This window comes from Aplysia californica, unplaced genomic scaffold (genome assembly GCF_000002075.1).
Source record: "Aplysia californica isolate F4 #8 unplaced genomic scaffold, AplCal3.0 scaffold00047, whole genome shotgun sequence".
Taxonomy (NCBI): Eukaryota; Metazoa; Mollusca; class Gastropoda; order Aplysiida; family Aplysiidae; genus Aplysia; species Aplysia californica.
In genome coordinates this window covers 395,165-395,434 of record NW_004797317.1, presented here as the reverse complement: position 1 = coordinate 395,434, position 270 = coordinate 395,165, and positions in this window count along the sequence as shown.

Sequence of the window (270 nt, the reverse complement as noted above, 5' to 3'; positions counted from 1 at the left end):
CCCCCCGACCCTTTCTTAGAATTATCAGATCCTGATCTTAATGTGTCAAATCTATAACTCAACATCAGGAGTTTATAAATGAAAAACGTGAATATGTTAAAACCAACGTATCTGTTATTATGTTTTGCTTTCTTGAAATAATTTTCTTTTGTTCACCACAAACTCTCACACAAATCACAAACACGTACAAACGCACACACAAATACATACACACACATACAAACACATCGACACACGTACACACACATACATACACACACGCACACAAAC